Source organism: Carassius gibelio, chromosome B22 (genome assembly GCF_023724105.1).
Source record: "Carassius gibelio isolate Cgi1373 ecotype wild population from Czech Republic chromosome B22, carGib1.2-hapl.c, whole genome shotgun sequence".
Taxonomy (NCBI): Eukaryota; Metazoa; Chordata; class Actinopteri; order Cypriniformes; family Cyprinidae; genus Carassius; species Carassius gibelio.
Window position 1 is genome coordinate 39,877,136 of NC_068417.1, and position 16,986 is coordinate 39,894,121.

General features: G+C 38.8%; 7 non-coding genes and 8 pseudogenes across 7 annotated transcripts; all 15 read left to right on the plus strand.

Annotated features, from left to right (window-relative positions):
* Positions 1–5,121: 5,121 nt before the first annotated feature.
* On the plus strand, positions 5,122–5,240 carry LOC128006063 (5S ribosomal RNA). The gene has a single exon (XR_008178696.1). It is a non-coding gene; the product is annotated as a 5S ribosomal RNA (ribosomal RNA).
* A 512-nt stretch (positions 5,241–5,752) lies between these two features.
* On the plus strand, positions 5,753–5,871 carry LOC128007244 (uncharacterized; annotated as a pseudogene).
* Positions 5,872–6,244: 373 nt separating this feature from the next.
* On the plus strand, positions 6,245–6,363 carry LOC128005733 (5S ribosomal RNA). Its single transcript, XR_008178369.1, has one exon. It is a non-coding gene; the product is annotated as a 5S ribosomal RNA (ribosomal RNA).
* Positions 6,364–6,584: 221 nt separating this feature from the next.
* LOC128006709 (uncharacterized) lies at positions 6,585–6,703 on the plus strand (annotated as a pseudogene).
* A 514-nt stretch (positions 6,704–7,217) lies between these two features.
* On the plus strand, positions 7,218–7,336 carry LOC128006960 (uncharacterized; annotated as a pseudogene).
* A 374-nt stretch (positions 7,337–7,710) lies between these two features.
* LOC128006961 (uncharacterized) lies at positions 7,711–7,829 on the plus strand (annotated as a pseudogene).
* Positions 7,830–8,337: 508 nt separating this feature from the next.
* On the plus strand, positions 8,338–8,456 carry LOC128007165 (uncharacterized; annotated as a pseudogene).
* A 221-nt stretch (positions 8,457–8,677) lies between these two features.
* On the plus strand, positions 8,678–8,796 carry LOC128006064 (5S ribosomal RNA). The gene has a single exon (XR_008178697.1). It is a non-coding gene; the product is annotated as a 5S ribosomal RNA (ribosomal RNA).
* Positions 8,797–9,302: 506 nt separating this feature from the next.
* Positions 9,303–9,421, plus strand: LOC128005734 (5S ribosomal RNA). The gene has a single exon (XR_008178370.1). It is a non-coding gene; the product is annotated as a 5S ribosomal RNA (ribosomal RNA).
* Positions 9,422–9,642: 221 nt separating this feature from the next.
* Positions 9,643–9,761, plus strand: LOC128006710 (uncharacterized; annotated as a pseudogene).
* A 515-nt stretch (positions 9,762–10,276) lies between these two features.
* On the plus strand, positions 10,277–10,395 carry LOC128006962 (uncharacterized; annotated as a pseudogene).
* Positions 10,396–10,901: 506 nt separating this feature from the next.
* Positions 10,902–11,020, plus strand: LOC128007166 (uncharacterized; annotated as a pseudogene).
* A 221-nt stretch (positions 11,021–11,241) lies between these two features.
* LOC128005772 (5S ribosomal RNA) lies at positions 11,242–11,360 on the plus strand. The gene has a single exon (XR_008178414.1). It is a non-coding gene; the product is annotated as a 5S ribosomal RNA (ribosomal RNA).
* Positions 11,361–11,867: 507 nt separating this feature from the next.
* Positions 11,868–11,986, plus strand: LOC128005735 (5S ribosomal RNA). Its single transcript, XR_008178371.1, has one exon. It is a non-coding gene; the product is annotated as a 5S ribosomal RNA (ribosomal RNA).
* Positions 11,987–12,207: 221 nt separating this feature from the next.
* On the plus strand, positions 12,208–12,326 carry LOC128006065 (5S ribosomal RNA). Its single transcript, XR_008178698.1, has one exon. It is a non-coding gene; the product is annotated as a 5S ribosomal RNA (ribosomal RNA).
* Positions 12,327–16,986: the final 4,660 nt, after the last annotated feature.

Below are 16,986 nucleotides of genomic sequence, written 5' to 3' on the forward strand. Positions count from 1 at the left end.
CGTTCACTCTTCCGTGACTGCAGCACACCTGCAAAGCGTTAGCACTCGTTAGCTTGTCATTAGCGTTTTCTTTTCTCCTCTCCTCTCCTCTCTCACGCTGCAGTTTTCCACAAGTTCATCAAACAACCGCAGTAAGAATATTTCATCAAGCACGGTGAGTAATGGCTTCTCCTACAATTGTTATTTGCACCTCTTGCCACATGTACAGTTTATCTATGTCTGTCGCTGATGAGGGATTCACATGTGATAAATGCAGGGAAACAGTTAGGCTGACAGAGAAGATTTTAGAATTAGAGACACGCATCCAAACTTTAATTGAGGACAGTAAGAATGTTAGGGCTCTAGATATGGCTTTGGATGCGTCTAGCTCAGGGATTCCTGTACATTGTCCGGTTCCAGCAGAGCCCCTGCAGCAGGGCAACTGGGTGACGGTGAGGCAGCGTAGTCGTGGGTCAAAACACCGCTCTTCTGTTCCGATCAAAACATTAAACAGGTTCTCCCCACTCAGTGATGCACCCACTGAGAAACCTGATGAAAGTGCTCTAGTTATTGGCGATTCTATTGTACGGAACGTGAATATAGAGACACCAGCCACCATAGTCAAATGTTTACCGGGAGCCAGAGCGCCTGACATCTTGGCAAATTTAAAAGTGCTGGCTAATGCTAAACATAAATACAGTAAGATTGTTATTCATGCCGGCGCTAATGATGTTCGACTTCGCCAGTCGGAGATCACTAAAAATAACTTTAAAGAGGTGTGTGAACTTGCAAGCACGATGTCAGACACTGTAATATGCTCTGGTCCCCTCCCTGCTTACCGTGGTGACGAGATGCATAGCAGATTGTCATCACTCAATGGCTGGATGTCTAAGTGGTGCCCACAGAATAAGATAGGTTATATAGACAATTGGACGAGCTTTTGGGGCAGACCTGACCTGTTTAAAAGAGATGGTCTTCATCCCTCCTGGGGTGGCGCCACTCTTCTGTCTAGAAATATGGCAAATAGTCTTAGTGTTTATACTTGACTAACTGGGGCCCAGGTCAGGAAGCAGACAGACTGGCTAAACCGACCGTCTGCTAGCTGCCTCCCGTCACAGAGGTCAGTTAATTCTCAGCACATAGAGACTCTTTCACCTAGATATCACACTATAGAGACTGTGTCTGTTCCCCGAACTAGAAAATACAAAAAACGTCCAAACCAAGTTAAGGTTAACAATTTAATTGAGGTTCAACAAATAAAAAACAAATGCAATATGGATAAACAAATGATAAAGATTGGCTTATTGAATATCAGATCCATTTCTACGAAAACACTTTTTGTAAATAATATGATAACTGATCATAATATAGATGTGCTCTGCTTGACAGAAACCTGGCTAAAACCTGATGATTACATTATTTTAAATGAGTCCACCCCCCAAGATTATTGTTATAAACACGAGCCGCGTCTAAAAGGCAAAGGGGGAGGAGTTGCTTCAATTTATAATAACGTTTTCAGGATTTCTCAGAGGGCAGGCTTCAAGTATAACTCGTTTGAAGTAATGGTGCTTCATATAACATTATCCAGAGAAACCAATGTTAATGATAAATCCCCTGTTATGTTTGTACTGGCTACTGTATACAGGCCACCAGGGCACCATACAGACTTTATTAAAGAGTTTGGTGATTTTACATCCGAGTTAGTTCTGGCTGCAGATAAAGTCTTAATAGTTGGTGATTTTAATATCCATGTCGATAATGAAAAAGATGCATTGGGATCAGCATTTATAGACATTCTGAACTCTATTGGTGTTAGACAACATGTTTCAGGACCTACTCATTGTCGAAATCATACTCTAGATTTAATACTGTCACATGGAATTGATGTTGATAGTGTTGAAATTACTCAGCCAAGTGATGATATCTCAGATCATTATTTAGTTCTGTGTAAACTTCATATAGCCAAAATTGTAAATTCTACTTCTTGTTACAAGTATCGAAGAACCATCACTTCTACCACAAAAGACTGCTTTTTAAGTTATCTTCCTGATGTATCCGAATTCCTTAGCATATCCAAAACCTCAGAACAACTTGATGATGTAACAGAAACTATGGACTCTCTCTTTTCTAGCACTTTAAATACAGTTGCTCCTTTACTCTTAAGAAAGGTTAAGGAAAACAGTTTGACACCATGGTATAATGAGCATACTCGCACCCTAAAGAGAGCAGCCCGAAAAATGGAGCGCAGATGGAGGAAAACAAAACTAGAGGTATTTCGTATTGCTTGGCGGGAAAGTAGCATATCCTACAGAAAAGCATTAAAAACTGCTAGATCTGATTACTTTTCTTCTCTTTTAGAAGAAAACAAACATAACCCCAGGTATTTATTCAATACAGTGGCTAAATTAACGAAAAATAAAGCCTCAACAAGTGTTGACATTTCCCAACACCACAGCAGTAATGACTTTATGAACTACTTTACTTCTAAAATCGATACTATTAGAGATAAAATTGCAACCATTCAGCCGTCAGCTACAGTTTCGCATCAGACAGTGCACTATAGACCCCCTGAGGAACAGTTCCACTCATTCTCTACTATAGGAGAGGAAGAATTTTATAAACTTGTTAAATCATCTAAACTTACAACATGTATGTTAGACCCTATACCATCTAAGCTCTTAAAAGAGGTGCTTCCAGAAGTCATAGGTCCTCTTCTGACTATTATTAATTCCTCATTGTCATTAGGATATGTCCCCAAAACCTTCAAACTGGCTCTTATTAATCCTCTCATAAAAAAGCCACAACTTGACCCCAGAGAACTAGTTAATTATAGACCAATCTCGAATCTCCCTTTTCTGTCCAAGATACTAGAAAAGGTGGTATCCTCACAATTATATTCCTTCTTAGAGAAAAATGGTATATGTGAGGATTTCCAGTCAGGATTTAGACCATATCATAGTACTGAAACTGCTCTCCTTAGAGTTACAAATGATCTGCTCTTATCATCTGATCGTGGGTGTATCTCTCTATTAGTTTTATTGGATCTTAGTGCTGCGTTTGACACAATTGACCACAACATTCTTTTGCATAGACTTGAACACTTTGTTGGCATCAGTGGAAGTGCATTAGCATGGTTTAAATCGTACTTATATGACCGCCATCAGTTCGTAGCAGTGAATGAAGATGTATCATATCGATCACAAGTGCAGTATGGAGTACCTCAAGGCTCAGTTCTAGGGCTGCTACTCTTCACGCTTTATATGTTACCCTTGGGAGATATCATCAGGAAACATGGTGTTAGCTTTCACTGTTATGCTGATGATACGCAGCTCTATATTTCCTCGCAGCCCGGTGAAACACACCAATTTGAAAAACTAATGGAATGCATAGTCGATATAAAAAATTGGATGACGAGTAATTTCTTACTGCTAAATTCAGAAAAAAACAGAGGTGTTAATCATAGGGCCTAAAAACTCTACTTGTAATAACCTAGAACACTGTCTAAGACTTGATGGTTGCTCTGTCAATTCTTCGTCATCAGTTAGGAACCTAGGTGTGCTACTTGATCGCAATCTTTCCTTAGAAAGCCACGTTTCTAGCATTTGTAAAACTGCATTTTTCCATCTCAAAAATATATCTAAATTTTGGCCTATGCTCTCAATGTCAAATGCAGAAATGTTAATCCATGCATTTATGACTTCAAGGTTAGACTATTGTAATGCTTTATTGGGTGGTTGTTCTGCACGCTTGGTAAACAAACTACAGCTAGTCCAAAATGCAGCAGCAAGAGTTCTTACTAGAACCAGGAAGTATGACCATATTAGCCCGGTCCTGTCCACACTGCACTGGCTCCCTATCAAACATCGTATAGATTTTAAAATATTGCTTATTACTTATAAAGCCCTGAATGGTTTTGCACCTCAGTATTTGAATGAGCTCCTTTTACATTATACTCCTCTACGTCCGCTACGTTCTCAAAACTCAGGCAATTTGATAATACCTAGAATATCAAAATCAACTGCGGGCGGCAGATCCTTTTCCTATTTGGCGCTTAAACTCTGGAATAACCTACCTAACATTGTTCGGGAGGCAGACACACTCTTGCAGTTTAAATCTAGATTAAAGACCCATCTCTTTAACCTGGCATACACATAACATACTAATATGCTTTTAATATCCAAATCCGTTAAAGGATTTTTAGGCTGCATTAATTAGGTAAACTGGAACCGGAACACTTCACATAACACCGTACTTTCTACATCATTAGAAGAATGGCATCTACGCTAATATTTGTCTGTTTCTCTCTTGTTCCGAGGTCACCGTGGCCACCAGATCCAGTCTGTGTCCAGATCAGAGGGTCACTGCAGTCACCCGGATCCAGTACGTATCCAGACCAGATGGTGGATCAGCACCTAGAAAGGACCTCTACTGCCCTGAAAGACAGCGGAGACCAGGACAACTAGAGCCCCAGATACAGATCCCCTGTAAAGACCTTGTCTCAGAGGAGCACCAGGACAAGACCACAGGAAACAGATGATTCTTCTGCACAATCTGACTTTGCTGCAGCCTGGAATTGAACTACTGGTTTCGTCTGGTCAGAGGAGAACTGGCCCCCCAACTGAGCCTGGTTTCTCCCAAGGTTTTTTTTCTCCATTCTGTCACCGATGGAGTTTCGGTTCCTTGCCGCTGTCGCCTCTGGCTTGCTTAGTTGGGGTCACTTCATCTACAGCGATATCATTGACTTGATTGCAAATTAAAACAGACACTATTTCAACTGAACAGAGATGACATAACTGAATTCAATGATGAACTGCCTTTAACTATCATAACTTTCATTTTGCATTATTGAGACACTGTTTTCCAAATGAATGTTATTCAGTGCTTTGGCGCAATGTATTTTGTTTAAAGCACTATATAAATAAAGGTGATTGATTGATTGATTGATTGATTTAAAAAAAAAAAAAAAAAAGTCAATGCCCGATCTCTGAATCTTAGCAGGTTTAGGTCTGGTTAGTACTTTGATGAGAGACTGCCTAGGAATACCAGGTGCTTTAAGCTTTTGGGTTTTCTTTCCTACTTATATAATGTACTGGTGATTAGATTGGTCGGTCTTTAAATAGCCCTCTCTTTGCAGCAGTCTTGGCTTACGGTCATACCAACCTGGCTATGCCCCATCTCGTCTGATCTCGGAAGCTAAGCAGGTTTGGGCCTGGTTGGTACTTGGATGGGAGACCGCCTCGGAATACCAGGTGCTGTAAGCTTTTTGGACATTTTTCACTTAGTATATAATAATTTTGCCAAAAAATAGAGTCAATGCCCTGATCTCTGAATCTTAGCAGGTTTAGGTTTGGTTAGTACTTGGATTGGAGACCGCCTGGGAATACCAGGTGCTGTAAGCTTTTTGGACATTTTTCACTTAGTATATAATAATTTTGCCAAAAAATATAGTCAATGCCCGACCTCTGAATATTAGCAGTTTCGGGCATGGTTTACTTCATGGATGGGAGACTGCCTGGGAATACCAGGTGCTTTAATCTTTTGGAAAATTCCACGAATTATATAATAATCTTTCATTAAAAAAAACAAACACACAAAAAAAAGTCAATGCCCGATCTCTGAATCTTAGCAGGTTTAGGTCTGGTTAGTACTTTGATGAGAGACTGCCTAGGAATACCAGGTGCTTTAAGCTTTTGGGTTTTCTTTCCTACTTATATAATGTACTGGTGATTAGATTGGTCGGTCTTTAAATAGCCCTCTCTTTGCAGCAGTCTTGGCTCACGGTCATACCAACCTGGCTATGCCCCATCTCGTCTGATCTCGGAAGCTAAGCAGGTTTGGGCCTTGTTGGTACTTGGATGGGAGACCGCCTCGGAATAACAGGTGCTGTAAGCTTTTTGGACATTTTTCACTTAGTATATAATCATTTTGCCAAAAAATATAGTCAATGCCCGAACTCTGAATATTAGCAGGTTCGGGCATGGTTTACTTCATGGATGGGAGACTGCCTGGGAATACCAGGTGCTTTAATCTTTTGGAAAATTCCACGAATTATATAATAATCTTTCATTAAAAAAAACAAACACACAAAAAAAGTCAATGCCCCATCTCTGAATCTTAGCAGGTTTAGGTCTGGTTAGTACTTTGATGAGAGACTGCCTAGGAATACCAGGTGCTTTAAGCTTTTGGGTTTTCTTTCCTACTTATATAATGTACTGGTGATTAGATTGGTCGGTCTTTAAATAGCCCTCTCTTTGCAGCAGTCTTGGCTCACGGTCATACCAACCTGGCTATGCCCGATCTCGTCTGATCTCGGAAGCTAAGCAGGTTTGGGCCTGGTTGGTACTTGGATGGTAGACCGCCTCGGAATAACAGGTGCTGTGAGCTTTTTGGAAATTTTTCACTTAGTATATAATAATTTTGCCAAAAAATAGAGTCAATGCCCGATCTCTTAATCTTAGCAGGTTTAGGTCTGGTTAGTACTTTGATGAGAGACTGCCTAGGAATACCAGGTGCTTTAAGCTTTCGGGTTTTCTTTCCTACTTATATAATGTACTGGTGATTAGATTGGTCGGTCTTTAAATAGCCCTCTCTTTGCAGCAGTCTTGGCTTACCGTCATACCAACCTGGCTATGCCCCATCTCGTCTGATCTCGGAAGCTAAGCAGGTTTGGGCCTGGTTGGTACTTGGATGGGAGACCGCCTCGGAATACCAGGTGCTGTAAGCTTTTTGGACATTTTTCACTTAGTATATAATAATTTTGCCAAAAAATAGAGTCAATGCCCTGATCTCTGAATCTTAGCAGGTTTAGGTCTGGTTAGTACTTGGATGGGAGACCGCCTCGGAATACCAGGCGCTGTAAGCTTTTTGGACATTTTTCACTTAGTATATAATAATTTTACCAAAAAATATAGTCAATGCCCGACCTCTGAATATTAGCAGGTTCGGGCATGGTTTACTTCATGGATGGGAGACTGCCTGGGAATACCAGGTGCTTTAATCTTTTGGAAAATTTTACGAATTATATAATAATCTTTCATTAAAAAAAAAAATAAAAAAAAAAAAAAAGTCAATGCCCGATCTCTGAATCTTAGCAGGTTTAGGTCTGGTTAGTACTTTGATGAGAGACTGCCTAGGAATACCATGTGCTTTAAGCTTTTGGGTTTTCTTTCCTACCTATATAATGTACTGGTGATTAGATTGGTCGGTCTTTAAATAGCCCTCTCTTTGCAGCAGTCTTGGCTTACGGTCATACCAACCTGGCTATGCCCCATCTCGTCTGATCTCGGAAGCTAAGCAGGTTTGGGCCTTGTTGGTACTGGGATGGGAGACCGCCTCGGAATAACAGGTGCTGTAAGCTTTTTGGACATTTTTCACTTAGTATATAATCATTTTGCCAAAAAATATAGTCAATGCCCGACCTCTGAATATTAGCAGGTTCGGGCATGGTTTACTTCATGGATGGGAGACTGCCTGGGAATACCAGGTGCTTTAATCTTTTGGAAAATTTCACGAATTATATAATAATCTTTCATTAAAAAAAAAAAAAAAAAAAAAAAAAGTCAATGCCCGATCTCTGAATCTTAGCAGGTTTAGGTATGGTTAGTACTTTGATGAGAGACTGCCTAGGAATACCAGGTGCTTTAAGCTTTTGGGTTTTCTTTCCTACCTATATAATGTACTGGTGATTAGATTGGTCGGTCTTTAAATAGCCCTCTCTTTGCAGCAGTCTTGGCTTACGGTCATACCAACCTGGCTATGCCCCATCTCGTCTGATCTCGGAAGCTAAGCAGGTTTGGGCCTTGTTGGTACTGGGATGGGAGACCGCCTCGGAATAACAGGTGCTGTAAGCTTTTTGGACATTTTTCACTTAGTATATAATCATTTTGCCAAAAAATAGAGTCAAAGCCCTGATCTCTGAATCTTAGCAGGTTTAGGTCTGGTTAGTACTTGGATTGGAGACCGCCTGGGAATACCAGGTGCTGTAAGCTTTTTGGACATTTTTCACTTAGTATATAATAATTTTGCCAAAAAATATAGTCAATGCCCGACCTCTGAATATTAGCAGGTTCGGGCATGGTTTACTTCATGGATGGGAGACTGCCTGGGAATACCAGGTGCTTTAATCTTTTGGAAAATTTCACAAATTATATAATAATCTTTCATTAAAAAAAAAAAAAAAAAAAAAGTCAATGCCCGATCTCTGAATCTTAGCAGGTTTAGGTCTGGTTAGTACTTTGATGAGAGACTGCCTAGGAATACCAGGTGGTTTAAGATTTTGGGTTTTCTTTCCTACTTATATAATGTACTGGTGATTAGATTGGTCGGTCTTTAAATAGCCCTCTCTTTGCAGCAGTCTTTGCTTACGTTCATACCAACCTGGCTATGCCCCATCTCGTCTGATCTCGGAAGCTAAGCAGGTTTGGGCCTGGTTGGTACTTGGATGGTAGACCGCCTCGGAATAACAGGTGCTGTAAGCTTTTTGGAAATTTTTCACTTAGTATATAATAATTTTGCCAAAAAATAGAGTCAATGCCCGATCTCTTAATCTTAGCAGGTTTAGGTCTGGTTAGTACTTTGATGAGAGACTGCCTAGGAATACCAGGTGCTTTAAGCTTTCGGGTTTTCTTTCCTACTTATATAATGTACTTGTGATTAGATTGGTCGGTCTTTAAATAGCCCTCTCTTTGCAGCAGTCTTGGCTTACGGTCATACCAACCTGGCTATGCCCCATCTCGTCTGATCTCGGAAGCTAAGCAGGTTTGGGCCTGGTTGGTACTTGGATGGGAGACCGCCTCGGAATACCAGGTGCTGTAAGCTTTTTGGACATTTTTCACTTAGTATATAATAATTTTGCCAAAAAATAGAGTCAAAGCCCTGATCTCTGAATCTTAGCAGGTTTAGGTCTGGTTAGTACTTGGATTGGAGACCGCCTGGGAATACCAGGTGCTGTAAGCTTTTTGGACATTTTTCACTTAGTATATAATAATTTTGCCAAAAAATATAGTCAATGCCCGACCTCTGAATATTAGCAGGTTCGGGCATGGTTTACTTCATGGATGGGAGACTGCCTGGGAATACCAGGTGCTTTAATCTTTTGGAAAATTTCACAAATTATATAATAATCTTTCATTAAAAAAAAAAAAAAAAAAAGTCAATGCCCGATCTCTGAATCTTAGCAGGTTTAGGTCTGGTTAGTACTTTGATGAGAGACTGCCTAGGAATACCAGGTGCTTTAAGCTTTTGGGTTTTCTTTCCTACTTATATAATGTACTGGTGATTAGATTGGTCGGTCTTTAAATAGCCCTCTCTTTGCAGCAGTCTTGGCTCACGGTCATACCAACCTGGCTATGCCCGATCTCGTCTGATCTCGGAAGCTAAGCAGGTTTGGGCCTGGTTGGTACTTGGATGGTAGACCGCCTCGGAATAACAGGTGCTGTGAGCTTTTTGGAAATTTTTCACTTAGTATATAATAATTTTGCCAAAAAATAGAGTCAATGCCCGATCTCTTAATCTTAGCAGGTTTAGGTCTGGTTAGTACTTTGATGAGAGACTGCCTAGGAATACCAGGTGCTTTAAGCTTTCGGGTTTTCTTTCCTACTTATATAATGTACTGGTGATTAGATTGGTCGGTCTTTAAATAGCCCTCTCTTTGCAGCAGTCTTGGCTTACCGTCATACCAACCTGGCTATGCCCCATCTCGTCTGATCTCGGAAGCTAAGCAGGTTTGGGCCTGGTTGGTACTTGGATGGGAGACCGCCTCGGAATACCAGGTGCTGTAAGCTTTTTGGACATTTTTCACTTAGTATATAATAATTTTGCCAAAAAATAGAGTCAATGCCCTGATCTCTGAATCTTAGCAGGTTTAGGTCTGGTTAGTACTTGGATGGGAGACCGCCTCGGAATACCAGGCGCTGTAAGCTTTTTGGACATTTTTCACTTAGTATATAATAATTTTACCAAAAAATATAGTCAATGCCCGACCTCTGAATATTAGCAGGTTCGGGCATGGTTTACTTCATGGATGGGAGACTGCCTGGGAATACCAGGTGCTTTAATCTTTTGGAAAATTTTACGAATTATATAATAATCTTTCATTAAAAAAAAAAAAAAAAAAAAAAAAAAAAGTCAATGCCCGATCTCTGAATCTTAGCAGGTTTAGGTCTGGTTAGTACTTTGATGAGAGACTGCCTAGGAATACCAGGTGCTTTAAGCTTTTGGGTTTTCTTTCCTACCTATATAATGTACTGGTGATTAGATTGGTCGGTCTTTAAATAGCCCTCTCTTTGCAGCAGTCTTGGCTTACGGTCATACCAACCTGGCTATGCCCCATCTCGTCTGATCTCGGAAGCTAAGCAGGTTTGGGCCTTGTTGGTACTGGGATGGGAGACCGCCTCGGAATAACAGGTGCTGTAAGCTTTTTGGACATTTTTCACTTAGTATATAATCATTTTGCCAAAAAATAGAGTCAAAGCCCTGATCTCTGAATCTTAGCAGGTTTAGGTCTGGTTAGTACTTGGATTGGAGACCGCCTGGGAATACCAGGTGCTGTAAGCTTTTTGGACATTTTTCACTTAGTATATAATCATTTTGCCAAAAAATATAGTCAATGCCCGACCTCTGAATATTAGCAGGTTCGGGCATGGTTTACTTCATGGATGGGAGACTGCCTGGGAATACCAGGTGCTTTAATCTTTTGGAAAATTTCACAAATTATATAATAATCTTTCATAAAAAAAAAAAAAAAAAAAAGTCAATGCCCGATCTCTGAATCTTAGCAGGTTTAGGTCTGGTTAGTACTTTGATGAGAGACTGCCTAGCAATACCAGGTGGTTTAAGATTTTGGGTTTTCTTTCCTACTTATATAATGTACTGGTGATTAGATTGGTCGGTCTTTAAATAGCCCTCTCTTTGCAGCAGTCTTTGCTTACGTTCATACCAACCTGGCTATGCCCCATCTCGTCTGATCTCGGAAGCTAAGCAGGTTTGGGCCTGGTTGGTACTTGGATGGTAGACCGCCTCGGAATAACAGGTGCTGTAAGCTTTTTGGAAATTTTTCACTTAGTATATAATAATTTTGCCAAAAAATAGAGTCAATGCCCGATCTCTTAATCTTAGCAGGTTTAGGTCTGGTTAGTACTTTGATGAGAGACTGCCTAGGAATACCAGGTGCTTTAAGCTTTCGGGTTTTCTTTCCTACTTATATAATGTACTTGTGATTAGATTGGTCGGTCTTTAAATAGCCCTCTCTTTGCAGCAGTCTTGGCTTACGGTCATACCAACCTGGCTATGCCCCATCTCGTCTGATCTCGGAAGCTAAGCAGGTTTGGGCCTGGTTGGTACTTGGATGGGAGACCTCCTCGGAATACCAGGTGCTGTAAGCTTTTTGGACATTTTTCACTTAGTATATAATAATTTTGCCAAAAAATAGAGTCAAAGCCCTGATCTCTGAATCTTAGCAGGTTTAGGTCTGGTTAGTACTTGGATTGGAGACCGCCTGGGAATACCAGGTGCTGTAAGCTTTTTGGACATTTTTCACTTAGTATATAATAATTTTGCCAAAAAATATAGTCAATGCCCGACCTCTGAATATTAGCAGGTTCGGGCATGGTTTACTTCATGGATGGGAGACTGCCTGGGAATACCAGGTGCTTTAATCTTTTGGAAAATTTCACAAATTATATAATAATCTTTCATTAAAAAAAAAAAAAAAAAAAAGTCAATGCCCGATCTCTGAATCTTAGCAGGTTTAGGTCTGGTTAGTACTTTGATGAGAGACTGCCTAGGAATACCAGGTGCTTTAAGCTTTTGGGTTTTCTTTCCTACTTATATAATGTACTGGTGATTAGATTGGTCGGTCTTTAAATAGCCCTCTCTTTGCAGCAGTCTTGGCTCACGGTCATACCAACCTGGCTATGCCCGATCTCGTCTGATCTCGGAAGCTAAGCAGGTTTGGGCCTGGTTGGTACTTGGATGGTAGACCGCCTCGGAATAACAGGTGCTGTGAGCTTTTTGGAAATTTTTCACTTAGTATATAATAATTTTGCCAAAAAATAGAGTCAATGCCCGATCTCTTAATCTTAGCAGGTTTAGGTCTGGTTAGTACTTTGATGAGAGACTGCCTAGGAATACCAGGTGCTTTAAGCTTTTGGGTTTTCTTTCCTACTTATATAATGTACTGGTGATTAGATTGGTCGGTCTTTAAATAGCCCTCTCTTTGCAGCAGTCTTGGCTTACGGTCATACCAACCTGGCTATGCCCCATCTCGTCTGATCTCGGAAGCTAAGCAGGTTTGGGCCTGGTTGGTACTTGGATGGGAGACCGCCTCGGAATACCAGGTGCTGTAAGCTTTTTGGACATTTTTCACTTAGTATATAATAATTTTGCCAAAAAATAGAGTCAAAGCCCTGATCTCTGAATCTTAGCAGGTTTAGGTCTGGTTAGTACTTGGATTGGAGACCGCCTGGGAATACCAGGTGCTTTAAGCTTTTTGGACATTTTTCACTTAGTATATAATAATTTTGCCAAAAAATATAGTCAATGCCCGACCTCTGAATATTAGCAGGTTTGGGCATGGTTTACTTCATGGATGGGAGACTGCCTGGGAATACCAGGTGCTTTAATCTTTTGGAAAATTTCACGAATTATATAATAATCTTTCATTAAAAAAAACAAACACAAAAAAAAAGTCAATGCCCGATCTCTGAATCTTAGCAGGTTTAGGTCTGGTTAGTACTTGGATTGGAGACCGCCTGGGAGTACCAGGCGCTCTAAGCTTTTTGGACATTTTTCACTTAGTATATAATAATTTTGCCAAAAAATAGAGTCAATGCCCGATCTATGAATATTAGCAGGTTTGAGCCTGGTTAGTACATGGATGGGAGACTGCCTGGGAATACCAGGTGCTTTAATCTTTTTGGAAAATTTCACGAATTATATAATAATCTTTCGTAAAAAAAAAAAAAAAAAAAGAGTCAATGCCCGATCTCTGAATCTGGAATACCAGGTGCTTTAAGCTTTTGGGTTTTCTTTCCTACTTATATAATGTACTGGCGATTAGATTGGCTGCTCTTTAAATAGCCCTCTCTTTGCAGCAGTCTTCGCTTACGGCCATACCAACCTGAGGGCGCTAGAGAGCTACAGGAAGTGTTGGCTGCAGTTTGGAGAGGAAGGCTCTCCTCCATTTTGATTTTTCTGTTAGTGTTTGTTTTGTGAGTTGTTTTTGGACTTTTAGTTTATTTTTTGTGTGGTTTTTCAGTTTTAAACCACCTAACAGCAGCATCTTGCTGGCTGGAGGGTGGTTAATTGTTTTTTTTTTTTTTTGGTGTTTTTGTACAATGGATGGTTTATTGGCAAACGTAACTGGACTGGCTGGAGAGAGACGCACGGCAAACGACACCGGACTGGCTGGAGAGACACGCATGGTAAACGACAAGGGACTGGCTGGAGAGCTTTTTGGAAATTTTTCACTTAGTATATAATAATTTTGCCAAATAATAGAGTCAATGCCCAATCTCTGAATCTTAGCAGGTTTAGGTCTGTTTAGTACTTTTATGAGAGACTGCCTAGGAATACCAGGTGCTTTAAGCTTTTGGGTTTTCTTTCCTACTTATATAATGTACTGGCGATTAGATTGGCTGCTCTTTAAATAGCCCTCTCTTTGCAACAGTCTTCGCTTACGGCCATACCAACCTGAGGGCGCTAGAGAGCTACAGGAAGTGTTGGCTGCAGTTTGGAGAGGAAGGCTCTCCTCCATTTTGATTTTTCTGTTAGTGTTTGTTTTGTGAGTTGTTTTTGGACTTTTAGTTTATTTTTTGTGTGGTTTTTCAGTTTTAAACCACCTAACAGCAGCATCTTGCTGGCTGGAGGGTGGTTAATTGTTTTTTTTTTTTTTGGTGTTTTTGTACAATGGATGGTTTATTGGCAAACGTAACTGGACTGGCTGGAGAGAGACGCAGTATTTTAAAGGAAGTATATGAAGACATTTTTAAGAAGGAGGAAATGAACCAGAGAACGGGGATGGGATTAATAAAGTTAATATATAAAAGAAAAGGAGATAAAGTAGACCTAAAAAATTATAGACCAATTACAATGCTGAATACAGATCTGAAAATTTTAACAAAAGTTTTAGCCAATAGATTGAAAGAGGTAATGCCAACCATAATTAAAACACATCAAGTGTATGGAGTAAAAGGGGAAGATATAGCAGATACAACTTTAAGTATAATAGATAGAATAAGATATATGAAAGAAAAGAACAAAAAAGGATATGTTATTAGTTTGGATTTTGAAAAGGCCTTTGATAGAGTGGAGCATGAATATTTATTTGGAATTTTAAGAAGGTACGGGTTTGGGGATAATTTTGTCAAGTGGATTACAATTTTATATAGGGGAGCAATAACAAGAATACAGTGTAATGGTTTTTTAACAGAATGTTTTAAAATTACTAGGTCAATAAGACAAGGATGTCCATTATCAGCGCTTTTATATTCTTTAGTTGCAGAACCATTGGGATTAGCTATTAAAATAGATGAAGACATAAGAGGGATAAACATTGAAGGAAGTGGGGGAAATGAAAAAATATTTCAATATGCGGATGACACAACAATAATAGTTAAAGATATAGAGAGTGTTAATAAAGTAATGGAAGTAGTACAGATGTTTTGTAGGGGATCAGGAGGAAAGTTTTTCATTTTTCATTTTCATTTTAAAGAAACAAAAGAAATAAGGATTTTAGGTGTTCTAATGGGAAAAGACGAAAGGATTGTTAAAGAAAAAATGTGGGAAGAAATAGTAGGAGGAATTGAAAGAAGGTTAAATTTTAGGAAATTGAGGACATTAAGTTTAAAAGGGAAGGTTTTAATTTTAAATGTTTTAATGGTGTCAAAGTTGTGGTATGTTTTATATGTGACTGCTATGCCAATATGGGTGGAGAAAAGGTTGAAAAAATGTTTTTTTGATTTTTTATGGAATAGTAAACCGTCAAGAATTGCATATAGTACGTTAATAGGAGAAGCAGGGAAGGGAGGGATGGGATTAATTGATGTAGAACAGAGAAAAAATAGCTTAAGAATTAAAATAGTAAAAAAATATCTGGATGAGGGTCACAAAACAGCATGGAAAAGGACAATGGAGTATTTTTTAAACAAATGTGGGGATTTTAACATGGGGGATGGAATTTTATGGATGAAAATGAAGAATTGGATGACAGAAAGATTACCAGAGTTTTATAGAGAAATGTTTAGTGCCTGGGGAAAATTTTTAGACAGAGTAGAGTATGATCCACATGGGAGAGAAAATATTTTAAATCAACCTCTGTTTTTAAACAAAAACATTTTAAAACAAGACAAAGAAATGTCTTTAAAGAAATGGATGGATGTGGGGATAACGAGAGTTAGAGATGTTTTATATGAATTTAAAGAAGGATTTTTACCGACACAATTTATTGTGGATGCAATGGAGGAGGCAAAAGAAGATTACAGTGAACAAGAAATAAAAAATAAATATGAAATCATTAAAAATGCAATACCTAAAGAGTGGATTAAAAGAATAGAAAGTATGGAAGGAGAACCAAAAGAGAAATGTATTCATGTGAAATTAGGGGAAAAACTGTATGATTTTAAGGAATGTACTGTGAAAATGATTTATCGTGCTTTTAGAGATGATGTTTTTAAAGAGCCGATTGTAAATGGATACTGGGTGCAGAAATTCAAAGATTTAAAAAAAGAGTGTATATGGAGAAACATGACGGGGAAATGTGTTGAAACAAAATTGGAATGTTTGGAGTATTTTATAAGGCATAAAGTGGTTTTTACTGATGTTATTTTAAATAAAATAGGAATGGAAGAAAATGCTCTGTGTAAAGTGTGCCAGGAAGAGGAAGAGGGGATTTTACATATGTTTTTACATTGTAGAGAGCTAGAGGACTTTTTAAGGAAATGTAAATGTTTAATTAAAGATGTGGCTGAGGAGTGGGATGAAAATGTAATGGAATGGAACAGAGTTGTGATGTTTGGTTGGGAGAAAAAGTGTAAAAACAAAAGTTTTATTAATCTGTGTGTAATGCTAATGAAAAGTGCAATATGGGACAGAAGAACTGTGGCTACAAAGGAAAAAAATGTGTTGGATGTTTGGAGTGTGTTTAAAAGAAAAACAGAATTATATATCGAACGACTGTATGTGTACTTTAAGGGTGTGAATATGTTAGACTCTTTTTATGATGTTTTTACCCCACAAGTTTGTTGTGTTTTAAATGATTTAATGTGGAAGTTGCCAGAAAGTGGAAGAGTTTTTTTAAATTATCTATGTAAATGAAAGATGTGTAATGTAGAGATGTGTAAAGACGATGTTCTGTATTTTCTATTGATTATTGTATTTTATTGATTGAAATTTCTTAATAAAAAAAAAAAAAAAAAAAAAGGCTATGCCCAATCTCGTCTGATCTCGGAAGCTAAGCAGGTTTGGGCCTGGTTAGTACTTGGATGGGAGACCGCCTGGGAATACCAGGTGCTGTAAGCTTTTTGGACATTTTTCACTTAGTATATAATAATTCTGCCAAAAAATAGAATCAATGCCCGATCTCTGAATATTAGCAGGTTTGGGCCTGGTTAGTACATGGATGGGAGACTGCCTGGGAATACCAGGTGCTTTAATCTTTTTGGAAAATTTCACGAATTATATAATAATCTTTAATTAAAAAAAAAAAGAGTCAATGCCCGATCTCTGAATCTTAGCAGGTTTGGGCCTGGTTAGTACTTGGATGGGAGACCGCCTGGGAATACCAGGTGCTGTAAGCTTTTTGGACATTTTTCACTTCGTATATAATAATTTTGCCAAAAAATATAGTCAATGCCCGATCTCTGAATATTAGCAGGTTTGGGCCTGGTTAGTACATGGATGGGAGACTGCCTGGGAATACCAGGTGCTTTAATCTTTTGGAAAATTTCACGAATTATATAATAATTTTTCATTAAAAAATAAATAAATAAATAAATAAATAAATAAATAAAT